This window comes from Piliocolobus tephrosceles, chromosome 13 (assembly GCF_002776525.5).
Source record: "Piliocolobus tephrosceles isolate RC106 chromosome 13, ASM277652v3, whole genome shotgun sequence".
Classification (NCBI taxonomy): domain Eukaryota; kingdom Metazoa; phylum Chordata; class Mammalia; order Primates; family Cercopithecidae; genus Piliocolobus; species Piliocolobus tephrosceles.
The window spans coordinates 88,903,346-88,916,222 of NC_045446.1; positions in this window are offsets into that span (position 1 = coordinate 88,903,346).

The following is a 12,877-nucleotide window of genomic DNA, read 5'->3' on the forward strand; positions in this document are numbered from 1 at the left end:
CTTAATTTTCTCATTGATCCAATGGTGATTCAGGAACACATTATTTAATTTCCATTTACTTGTACAGTTTTCAAAGTTCCTCTTGTTGCTGATTTCTAGGTTTAATTTATTGTGGTTTTAGAAGATACTTGATATTATTTTAAGTTCATAAATTTTATTGAGAGTTGCATTGTGGTCTAACATATGGTCTATCTTGGAGAATGTTCCATGTGCTGATGAGAAGAATGTGTATTCCACAGCTGTTGCATAAAATGTTCTGTAAATATCTGTCAGGTCCATTTGGTCTATAGGGCAGTTTAAATCCAATATTTTATTGTTGATTTTCTGTCTAGGTGCTTAGAGCGGGTGTTGAAGTTCCCACCACTGTATTGAAGTCTATTTCTTGCTTTAGATTTAATAATATTTGTTTTGTGTATATGAGTGCTTTCATGTTAGGTGCATATATATTTAGAAATTTTATATTCTCTTGCCAAATTGATTCCTTTATTGTTATATAATGACTTTATTTTTCTCTTTTTACAGTTTTTTATGTAAAGTGTGTTTTTAATCTTACATAAGTATAGCTAACCCTGCTCACTTTTAGTTTCCATTTGTGTGGAATATCTTTTTCCATTCCTTCACTTTCAATTGGTATGTGTCCTCATAGATGATGTGTGTTAATTGTAGGCAGCATAGATTTTGATCTTTTTAAAAAATCCATTCAGTCAGTTTTTATTATTTAAGTGGGCCATATAATACATTTACATTCAAGGTTTTTTTCGACAGATAATGACTTATTCAGGTCATATTGCCAATTGTTTTCTGATTGATTGTTTTGTATATCCTCTGCTACTTTCTTTTTGTTTATCACTGAGGTGTGGTGGTTTTGGTAGTTATCTGCAGTAGTAACATTTGAATCCTTTATCTTTGTCATTGTGTGTTTGCTCTATGTGAGATACATACTTTCATGAGTTTTCATAGCAGTAAATATTTTCCTTTCATTCCAGATGTAGGACTCCCTTAACTACTTTGTGTGGGGGCAGTCTAATGGTGATTAATTCTCTCAGTTTCTGCTCGTATGAGGAAGACATCATTTCTCCTGTATTTTCGAAAAGTAGCTTTGCTGGGTATAATATTCTTGTTTGTCAGGTATTTTTCTTTAACACTTTGAACATATCATCTCATTCCCTCCTGGTCTGTAAAGTTCCTGCTAAGAAATTCACTGTTAGTCTGATGGGGATTTTCTTATATGTAACATGACACATTTATCTTGTTGGTTTTAGAATTATCTTTGTCTTTGTCTTTTGACAACTTGAATATAATGTGCCTTGGTAAGAGTTTTTTGATTTGAATCTATTTGGAGATGTTTGAGCTTCCTGTATCTGGAAGTCTATGTCACTTGCAAGACTTCAGAAGTTTTTAGTGATTATTTTGTCAAATAGGTTTTCTCTATACTTTTCCATCTCTTTTCCTCCTGTAACACCCCAAATTAAAGCATTTGGCTGCTTTATGGTATTCCATATGTCACATAGGCTTGCGTCTTAGTTCATTATTTTTATATTTTCTTTTCTTTTCTCTATATATAGAGAAATAAACAATAAAATAATATATAGATAAAATATTATATCTGACTGAGTTATTTCAAAAGACCTATCTTCAACTATGGAATATTTTTTTCTTTAGCTTGATCTAGTCTATTGCTGAGGATCTCAGTTATATTGTTTATTTCATTCATTGGATTCTTCATTTCCAGAAGTTCTGTTTGGTTCCTTTTTATGATGTCTATCACTTTGTTGAATTTTTCATTTAGATCATAAATTGATTTTCTGGTTTATTTGTATTGCTTATGTATTTTCTCTTGAAACTCATTGAGCTTCTTTGGTATCATTATTTTGAATTGTTTTAAGGCTATTTATTGAATTATTTTTTGTTTGAATTTGTTGTATGAGAATTATTCCAGTTTTTGGATGGCGCCATGTTTCCTTGCTTTTTCATGTCTCTTGTGTCCTCACATTGGTATCTGTTCAACTGATGTAACAGTTGCTTGTAACAATTTGGTTTTTGGTATTGGATTTCATAAGCAAAGACTTTTTCCTATAGATATGTATCTATAGTCTTGTTTGGGTAGAGTGCCTTATCTTTAATCCTAGATGTGTGCAGTAGCATAGTCTCTGTATTTCTTTGTCTGTGAGCAGCATCAGTGATATCTGTAATTTCCTCTGTGGCTTAGACTGCTTTTGTTAGTGGAGGCTGTGGTAAGGCTTTACTGAAGAAGGGAACACCGAGTCAAACCAGTCTTGCGCCCCTGTGGCAGTGATGGCAGGCCAAGTGGAATGCCTGTTCTTGGGTCCCAAGCAATATATGTGGGCACTGGTGTTAGCTAACAGGTTCAGGCGGGCTAATCTTTGGCTTCCATGCATTTTGGTTGGGGCTGGCAGCTGCAGCAGTGGGTTGGGTGGGTGTGTGGGTCCCTAGGATCCTGGTCAGTGTATGTAATGTCAGTGATAGCAGTAGCTGTGATGGGCAAACCCTTGGGCATGCAGGTAGCAGCACATGCTGATACCAGCGGTGGTGGTGATGGGCTGGGTGAATCAGTCACTAGTTTCCCAGGTGACATGTGCAGGTGGGTGCTGACAATGGTTGTGACAATAGGATGGGCAGGCTGGTCATTAGGCCCCTGGGAGGGGTGTGCCGATGCTGGTGATGGTAGATAGGGTGGAATGATTCTCAGAAGACAGATGGTGGCCAAATCATGCATGGCCTTGAACCATATTGGATTGTACTGAGAGGAAATAAGGGTCAAGTCAAGTATTTTTTTTTTTTTAATGTGACTTGCCAGGTTTATATTTTATAAAGAAAATAAGTAGTAGCTTAAAGAATAAATTAGAGAAAAGCAAGTCAAAGGCAATTGTCAGCATTAGAGTAAATAGTAGACGTTTAAAAATGGAGAAAAAATTGTTGGTATATAAGCAATATTATTTTTATAAACTTAAAGCCTTGACATAATTATATGTATTTTATTACTAATTATAAAATTACATTATTATGTAAAGGAAGTAATAAAAAATCCCCCAGGTGGTTTTAAATCATGTTCTTGTTTTCCAAAAATAAGTTATTTGATAACAGCCTTGTTAATAATTTAATACTTTTTAATTGATGACTTATGGCCTAAGGGATCTTTTATACCGGTATATAACAAACCAATTGTGTAATTAGTAAGAATTTAATGATTTAAGTGGACAGTTTTCCAAACTGTTGCATTTAGTTGATTTTGCAGAATAAGACTATTATGCTGTACATTATTTTTAAAAACTTTATTGTTAAGCTCTGAGCCGTCTTCTCAAAATTATAAATCTCTATAAGAAGAATTCTACCTTCAAATAGACTGTGTAAATATGGAAAATAATATAGTAATTGGCTCTGTTTGTTGTTATTAATTATAAAAATCCATGGTCATATTCTATTTTATATTTCATAAGCATTCAATTTAATTATAAAAATTTAGTGATATAGTAGAGCCTGTGTGAAAAGATAATTAAAGAAAAGCAAACAAACTATTAGAAATTTTATAGCCATATTTCTATTTTTCTTTTCACCATGTTAAGCATCTCATCTTGTTAAGCATTTTGTTTTAGTCTGCTGGCACATTGTTTCATAGCTGCAAGATGTCTACTATACTTGGAGAAATCACGTTTTCATTGACTATGTCAGAAGGTTGGGGAAGGGTGAGGAGGGACAAGGGGCATTCTCCTCATGCTACTCTGGCCTTCATGTATTAGTCAGGGTTCTCCAGAGAAACAGAACCAATAGAAGATACATAGATATAGATGATACAGATAGATCTAGATATAGATATAAATACAGATGATATACAGATGTGTAGATGAAAGATTTATTATTGGAATTGGCTCATGTAGTTATTCAGACAAGAAGTTCCATGTTCTGCTGTCTCCAAGCTGAGGAACCAGGAAAGCCTGTGGTGTAATTCAGTCCAAGTCTGAAGGCTTGTGGTGGTGCAGGGGACTTATTAGATGATGGTGTAAGTTCAGGTCTGAGTCTGAAGGCTTAAAAGGACCAGGAGCTCCACTATGCAAGGACAGGAGAAGATGAATTACTCAACTCAAGCAGAGAGAGCAAATTTGCTCTTCCTCCATCTTTTATTTTATTCAGTCCCTCAGTGAATTGGACATGCTCAGCCATGCTGGGGTAGGACATCTGCTTTAGCCAGCTCACCAAGTCAAATGCTGACCTCTTTCAGAAACATCCTCACAAACACACACAGAAGCAGCCTTACCAGCTATTTGGGTATTCCTTAGCTCACAAGTTAACACAAAATTAACCATCACACTTTATCAGGGAGAAAGATTTTTTCTTAAATCTCTTAAGTGTATTTTATCTGCTATTGGCCAAAATTGAGTTCCATTCCAATCCTAGGACCTAGCAGAGCTATAGGATCGCGGTGATTGGCTCAGGCAAATAAAGATGTGTCCCTTGGAGCCAGACACATTACTTCTGAATAAAATTTAGGTTTTGCTAGCATGGCATAATGAGCTATTCTATGCTTTTGATAAATTATCTGCAAAAGAAATGATGTCAGCCTGTGGGAAAGAGAGAAACTAACATTTGCTGAATGCCTGTGTTTGTCAGTTACTATGCTCTAAGCTTTCTACAGGTTAGAGAAGAAAAGGCACATCTGATATTTTAAAAATAACATTACTGTCATATTTTGCATCTCTTCATCTTTGGGTTAACACTTTTAACATCTTTAATATCTTTAAATGTTAAAATGTTAATTTCTTTATAAACATGTATTCAATTTAAAAAATCGGTAAAAAATGTTGAAGAGCAGAAGCTATAGCCAAAATGTCAGAAGCTCCTGTATTTTTGATTAATTCAATCATTAGGTATTTACAGAGTATGGATGTAGGTACGCTAAAAAGTTTCAAGAAAATATCCTAAGAGATGTACATCCATTGAGGGGAACCAAGTTTTGAAAATCTAAATTTTTATTATAAACAAATAAAGCAGTGTAATGAAAAACAAAATTTGGAATAAGAGTGTGAATGTGGATGAAACAATCACTGATCGAAGACTTCTTCTGTATTGTCATTATTGCTTCCTTTATGATGTTTAGGTGTAAAGACAGTTTATATTCTTTCATACTCTTCAGTTCACAGTATGCCATATTCATAGGTCTATCTATTCAAAGCTATCCCTTTTGTGTTTAACTTTACTTCATTTTATATCATCAATTCCATCTTATTTTAGTTCTTTCTTTCCTCTGATCTGCTTTCATGTACTCCTCCATCCTCATCTGTTCCCACTCTCCTGAATTAATGTGTTCTGATATATGCGTGAAACATAGCATATGTAGTGTTGTGATATGTGTGCTTTAATTTACAGACGTGATATTTAAATATAAATCATATTATTTTCCTTTTTGACACTGTTTTTGCAGTATAGCCATGTTTCTACGGCTCCACAGTATTGCATTCACTATACTTTGCTGAGGCATTCTCCATGTAATGCTCCATTTTAATGCCTAGGAAAATTCATTGCTATAAAGAAAGGGTAGATTCTTTTAATGGGACAATATGCCCATATTAGTTTGTGTATCCGTAAAGATATGGTGAGAGACCACCACAGGGATTTAGAGAATAGGCTTTCATACAGAGAGTTGGAAAGGTTTGAGTAGACAATGTCAGAAAAGTTTTCTGTTGGGTCTTAGATTGCTTCCCAGCTTCCATGACATCAGGAATGTGAGGACCTGGAGGAAAGCACCTCCAATGTAATTGTGTGGGTAACTCTCAAGAACACACATGGAAACTGCTAAGAAAATCTCACATCTGTTGAATCCTATACCATTGCCTGCTGCTGTCACACTGTATCCCGTACACCTTCTGAATCCCATGTGAGTGCTTTCTGCTGAAAGATCTACAGTAGCACTAAATTTTGGAAAATGTATTTCCATACTTCCATCTTCTGTGACACATGATAAAATATAGAGGAGAGTGGAGATTACAGTTTGTTTTCAATAAATAATTTCTAGCATATCAGGCTTAAGCATGCTGAATTTTGATAAAGAGTACTTAATTGGATTCTACAAATGGTCATTTTTACACACTTACACCAGGGCCTAAAATCCATCTCCTCTTGTTTTTGCAATTCACTAGAAATGATATCTATTTCTACCACAAAGATACATGTGAACTAGAATCTTACAATTGCTTTTGGTCTGGGTTTCTCTAATATCTAGTAGATTCAAGTATCTTTTTATATGCTTTTTAGCCATTCAAGCCTACAGTTCTCTAAACTGCTCATTAATATCCCTTGGTCACCTTATATTGGTTTTTATATTTATCTTTATTTGATTTAGATATTCTTTAGTACATTGATGTAGTTAGGCTTGTGTCTTGATCCAAATCTCATCTTGAATTGTAATCCCCATGATCCCCATGTGTCAAGGGAGAGACCAGGTAGAGGCAATTGCATTATGAGAGCAGTTTCCTCCATGCTGTTCTCATGATAGTGAGTAAGTTCTCATGAGATCTGATGGTTTTATAAGGGGCTCTTCCTCCATGGCTGGGCACCTCTCCTTCCTGCTGCCTTGTGAACAAGGTGCTTTACATCCCCTTCACCTTCCACCATGATTGTAAGTTTCCTGGGGCCTCCCCAGCCATGCTGAACTGTGATTAAATTAAACCTCTTCCCTTTATAAATTACCCAGTCTTGGGCTGTTCTTAATAGCAGTATGAAAACAGACTAATATGTACGATATAGATATTTATCCCTTGACAATTTTGTTTTTATTTTTATTTTACTTTAAGTTCTGGGATACACGTGCAGAACATGCAGGTTTGTTACATAGGTACACATGTGCCATGGTTGTTTGCTGCACCTATTGATCTGTCCTGTTAATTCTGTCCCCATCCCTCCCACCCACCAACAGGCCCTAGTGTGTGATGTTCCCCACCCAGTGTCCATGTGTTCTCATTGTTCAAGACCCACTTATGAGTGAGAACATGCAGTGTTTGGTTTTCTGTTCCTGTGTTAGTTTGTTGAGGATGATGGCTTCCAGCTTCATCCACGTGCCTGCAAAGGACATGATCTAATTTCTTTTTAGTGGCTGTATAGTAACCCATAAGGTATATGTACCACATTTTCTTTATCCAGTCTATCATTGATGAGCATTTGGGTTGGTTCCATGTCTTTGTTATTGTAAATAGTGCTGCAATAAACATACATGTGCATATGTGAATGTGTCTTTATAGTAGCATGATTTATATTTCTTCAGGTATATACCCAGTAATGGGATTGCTGGGTCAAATGGTATTTCTGGTTCTACATCCTTGAGGAATCTCCATACTGTCTTCCACAGCGGTTGAACTCATTTACCTTGCCACCAACAGTGAAAAAGTGTTCCTATTTCTCCACAGCCTCACCAGCATCTATTTTTTTTTTTTTTCTCGACCTTCAGTAATGGCCATTCTGACTGACATGAGATGGTATCTCATTGTGGTTTTGATTTGCCTTTCTCTGATAATAAATGATGTTGAGCTTTTTTCATATTTGTTGGCCATGTAAATGTTTTCTTTTGAGAAGTGTCTGTTCATATCCTTTGCCCACTTCTTGTTTTTTTCTTTTTTTTCCCTTGAATTTCTTAAATTTAAGTTCCTTGTAGATTCTGGATATTAGACCTTTGGCAGATGGGTAGATTGCAAAAATTTTCTTCTGTTCTGTAGGTTACCTGTTCACTCTGATGATAGTTTCTTTTGCTGGCAGAAGCTCTTTAGTTTTATTATATTTAGTTAAATGTTTACTTAATTAGATCCCATTTGTCAATTTTGGCTTTTGTTGCAATTGCTTTTGGTGTTTTTGTCATGAAGTCTTTGCCCATACCTTGGCTATTTTAGATGACATAAACATCTTCTCCCAGGCACATGTGTTTCTTCACTTTAACTAACTTACATTGAATAGAAATCATTGTTAATCATATGACTTATAACTTTGGTATCTTATTAAAAATTACTTTCCTAGGCTTTGGTAAATACTAGCCCGCCATTTTACAGTTAGCTTATCATGTGTAACTTTAAGAAGCTTTCATTAGTGTGTTGCTTCATATTGTGAATTTGAATAAAATATAAATAAAAATGGATTCCCCTATGCTCAGCAGTAATGTGACTATGTTATGCAATTGAATTTTTGAATATCATTTATAGAGTCATGGTAGAGTTTACTATGTTTTCTAAATAACTTTATTTAGAGTTTGTTTAATATTTATGATTTATTTATTAATATGATCACTAAGATTTTGGTTTTATCCTATACATGTTCTGTTATGTGTTTTTTTTTTTTTTTTTTTTTTTTTGAGACGGAGTCTCGCTCTGTCGCCCAGGCTGGAGTGCAGTGGCCGGGTCTCAGCTCACTGCAAGCTCCGCCTCCCGGGTTTACGCCATTCTCCTGCCTCAGCCTCCCAAGTAGCTGGGACCACAGGCGCCCGCCACCTCACCCGGCTAGTTGTTTTTTTTTTAGTAGAGACGGGGTTTCACCAGGTTAGCCAGGATGGTCTCGAACTCCTGACCTTGTGATCCGCCCGTCTCGGCCTCCCAAAGTGCTGGGATTACAGGCTTGAGCCACCGCGCCCGGCCCATGTGTTGTTAACTGATATCTTTGCTTATTAACTTAGACATGGTGTCTGCTGGGCTCTACCCTTCTCAAAACTGAGGGTCCTCTGCCTTCTGCACATTAATTTATTTGTTAATGAATAAAAGAGGGGCATATCTAAAAAACTTGCTTTGTTGCAGGAGAGTAACTTTGTGATGGAAGTATGAGCTAAAAATTAACTTTCCCCACAGGGGACAGGAATAGAGGTGCCATTTCATGGCATGAAAGTGCCTTCAGAACACCCCTTTACTCCCACTTCATGAATATAGCATTTTAGGATTGGGTGAGAGACTCAGTTACTTTTTAAAGTACCTGCATTCTCAGTTATGTACTGATCCATCTTTCAGAATGGCTATTCATCCAGAATCAAGTAGAATGTTCTATAGAAAGAGCTGAAGCCATAATAATGGACAGACATGAATTAACATCTTTTATTTTACATTTTGGGATTCACTATTTTGCTTTTACAAGAAGAACAAAAATTATAAGTATTCATGGCCTTTCCTCCTTTCCTCCTATCCACCTCAGCCTCTACAGAATATTATATCTCTGCCTGCTCAGCCCCTGGGCTTTCGCTGTCTGCATTGTTGGTAATGGGAGGGGAAATAGAACTGGAAGAGCAGGGAAATCAATAGTCACATCATGAATGAAGAGTTGTAAAGAGTACAGAAGAGAAAATGGGAAAGCAAAAAAAAAAAGGAAGTAAGCAAACTCAAACAGGATTATATGTGATCTGAAACTGAGAATACTTAGAAAATAAGAGCTTTTGATGGTAACCGAAGGCTTATAAAATGTTGAGAGAAGACTTGTGGAAAGGGGCATGGAGACAGAGCTGGTAGAAAAACATATTAAAATTTTTCTGTCTTAGGAGGAGATTTGCTTATTTAATGCTTTACAGTGTCTTAAATACTTAAACTGCCTTTCAATTTTCTAAGCAAGTTTGGTGATTATTTAATTATAACGGTGCTCAGACTTAGCTGAAGGTAGCTCAAATTTATGTGGGTTCATTTGATTCATTGTCCTTAGAATAAAATTTTTTTGAAGTAAATATACCATTATGCTATATTCTCTTAACTTACTAAGAAGTGCGTGTGTGTGTGTGTGTGTGCGTGTGTGTGTGTGTGAGACAGAGAGAGAGAGAGAGGGAGGGGGAGAGAGAGAGAGAAGGAGAGAGATTTTAAAATATTTTACTGATAGTATTTCTGCTGATTATATGAAATTTTGTGTAACTGCTTAAGCACATGCTCAAGCATAAAACACAGAAAAGAACATTTTACAAAATGCTGGCTCAAGAAGATTACCATTGGAGTTCTGTAGTCCTACAACCTAGATAGCTAAATGCTTTCTATATCGTGAATATATAGTAGCTTTTTAAACTGATAAAAGTGAAGACAAATGTAGACACATAAATGTATATGGAGATAGTAATAATTGTAATTCATCTATTGGCACAATTAGTAAAATCATTCTGCTTTACAAGGCTTATACAATTTTTTTTTTTTTTTTTTTTTTTTTTTCTTCTTTTTGAGACGGAGTCTCGCTCTGCCGCCCAGGCTGGAGTGCAGTGGCACGATATCGGCTCACTGCAAACTCTGCCTCCCGGGTTCACGCCATTCTCCTGCCTCAGCTTCCTGGGTAGCTGGGACTACAGATGCCCGCCGCCATGCCCGGCTAATGTTTTTGTATTTTTAGTAGAGACAGAGTTTCACTGTGTTAGCCAGGATGGTCTCGATCTCCTGACCTCGTAATCTGCCGTCTCGGCCTCCCAAAGTGTTGGATTACAGGTGTGAGCCACCGCACTCGTCGACTTGTACTTTCAAAACTGGTGATTTCAAAAAGAGTTTCCTAGGATTCTGGTGTCCTCTGGAAAGTATTACAGTGTTTCAGGGGTTACATGAAGTCATGCTATTTCATAGCAATGCTAAAATGTTATTAACCTTTTTTGCTTTTAGTTCTTCCATAAGTGTATACTGGAGTTTTCCAGCAGCTATGTCCCATGTAATACTGAAACAGATTAAATGTACAAACATACATGAATAACCATCTGCCTTCTGTTAAGGCTGATATTTTTAAAGTTTTGACAACTATAAAATGTTACTCTTTTCACCATTTTTGTTTTAAAAATATAGTCTTTTTAAATTAAACTAGTATGCTAGCATTAAGTGGTTCATTTTATTGCTATTTTAAATAGATGAATATATCACTGTATGTTTAACTTATTTCCATTTTAATTTCTTACATAGTAAATATTAATAAATTATTAATCGGCAATTGAAACTTTTGGGGATCTTTAGTATATTTTCAGAGTGCAAAGTGGCTCTGAGACCATAAAGTTTGAGAATGTCAGTCCTAAATACTTTTAAATAAATATATTTATCAGGATACAGAGGTCACTGGTTTTTTTTTTTTTTTTTTTTTTTTTTGGTTCCATATGTATCTTTGTTAAGGAATTAAAAATAAAAGAATGGAAAAGATAAAGGAGGAGGAATAAATAAAAGAAAGAGGACAAAGAACACATTGCAAACAGAATCAAAGGGACATGTTAGTTCTCTGTATCTCACTTGGCATGTCTTACAGACAAAAATGCCTCTTCTATAGGAATAAGTAAATCACAGCAAAGGATTGGAGGTCTCCTGCAACTATCTCCAAACCACACTCATGGGCAACCAAAATGAAGCATGAAGAGAAAAATACTTGGACCTTCAAGTAATAATTAATGCTAAATTTTTTACATTCCACTTTAGCAATTATAAGGGCACAACATTTTTATTTCATGACAGTTATAAGAGCTTTATTAATAAAATAAGTACATAAAACAATTAAAAATCTTTAAAAATCACTGAATAATTTAAATGTATGTGACATAGAGACACTGTGCCAATGTCACAGTAAGCCTGTCTTTAAAAAATAATAGCAATAAATGTTTATTGCAAAACATCCAAGTTGTCCCAGTGTATATACATAAGTCCTGGAAAATATTAATAAGCTTATTATTGCACCAATCTGGTACCAAATCACTAAGTCAATTTAGTGCTTATAATGTAGTGTTACAATTGATTTAATGATGCTATTAATGATATTTGCAGTGATTGGACTGGCATAAATAATTAGTATTTAGGATACTCTTTCTCAGTAGAAAAAACACCTAATTCCATGAATTACCTCTAGTTCTGCTTCTATTAACTGCACACTTTGTACATGCTAATAATCTTATTATCAGCTGCTGCTGAGTTAATTAAAATTCATGTATACAAGCATAAACCAAAATGTATGTATTCTGATCACCTTTTATACATTAAATAAAAATGTTGGAAGACCAAATTTAAACATAAATTTCCAGAAAGTGAAAACATATTTTAAAAATGCATATGGCAAATTAACTTATAATGAGCTCAAAAGAGGTTGCAAAAATAATCTCACATTATGATGATATGATAGCAATTCAGAATCATGCCAGTCCATTATTTTGTATGGAAAATAAAATGTTGTCAGGAAAGCATTGTTCATTATTCGAGTAAAGAAATATACCTCATTATTAATTTGCCTTTTTTTCCTCTCTGAAAACACCTAGGATGTATTTTAATTTGTTTTGGTGGCCTCATAGTCAGTCTGAAATATATTTTCTTTTTTTGTTTATATTTTGCTATTTCAGAGTTTAGCACATAATTTCTGAGTAAATTGTATAGGTTCAGTCCTGAATGAAGAACTCTTATTTTTATTTGTTAGAGAGATGTTATGTATCATATCCTGTTCATATCTAGAAAAAGTGCTTTGAGTTTCAAAATTGTATTATTTATAACTCTAATCATTAGTGACAATGAACATATACTGGAGAGCATTTTACAGTTAAGAACGTGACAATATATTTGAGCTAAATTCGTTTATTAATGATGAAATTAGGTAATAACAAGATATGATTAATCTTAACTGGATTTTATTCAAGAAAAATAATTCAATTTTGGTCAAATATGAAATGAAAATAAGTATCCCTGTGTCTTAGATGTATTCCTTAAATATTCAAGCAGCCTAGATTCTTTCAATTGGGAATTGACAAGTGTTGTTACAACATCGTGTTCATTGGATGGTAACAGCTCTGTGTTGTCATGTGGTTTTGGCTTTAAGAACATATCATCCTTAAAATATATGAATACAGTGTCATATATATGTGCACACAAAATTTATATATACACTTCATATATGGATTAGTTGCTAGACACTGAATTCACTTCCAACA